Source organism: Arachis duranensis, chromosome 10 (assembly GCF_000817695.3).
Source record: "Arachis duranensis cultivar V14167 chromosome 10, aradu.V14167.gnm2.J7QH, whole genome shotgun sequence".
Lineage (NCBI taxonomy): Eukaryota > Viridiplantae > Streptophyta > Magnoliopsida > Fabales > Fabaceae > Arachis > Arachis duranensis.
In genome coordinates this window covers 48,937,005-48,937,436 of record NC_029781.3, presented here as the reverse complement: position 1 = coordinate 48,937,436, position 432 = coordinate 48,937,005, and positions in this window count along the sequence as shown.

Sequence of the window (432 nt, the reverse complement as noted above, 5' to 3'; positions counted from 1 at the left end):
TAGGAGCTATCATGAAGCTGAATGCCAAGCTGTTTGGTAATGAGACTTGGGAAAGTGAACCTCCCTTGCTCATTAGTGAACTAGATACTTGGATTCAGAGAACTCTACCTCTAAAGAAACAAGATCCTGGCAAGTTCCTAATACCTTGTACCATAGGCACCATGAGCTTTGAAAAAGCTCTATGTGATCTGGGGTCAGGGATAAATCTTATGCCACTCTCTGTAATGGAGAAGCTAGGGATCATTGAGGTACAACCTGCCTTGTTCTCATTACAATTGGCAGACAAGTTAATGAGACAAGCTTATGGAATGGTAGAGGACGTACTAGTAAAGGTTGAAGGCCTTTACATCCCTGCTGATTTCATAATCCTAGATACTAGGAAGGAAGATGATGAATGCATCATCCTAGGAAGACCTTTCCTAGCCACAGCAG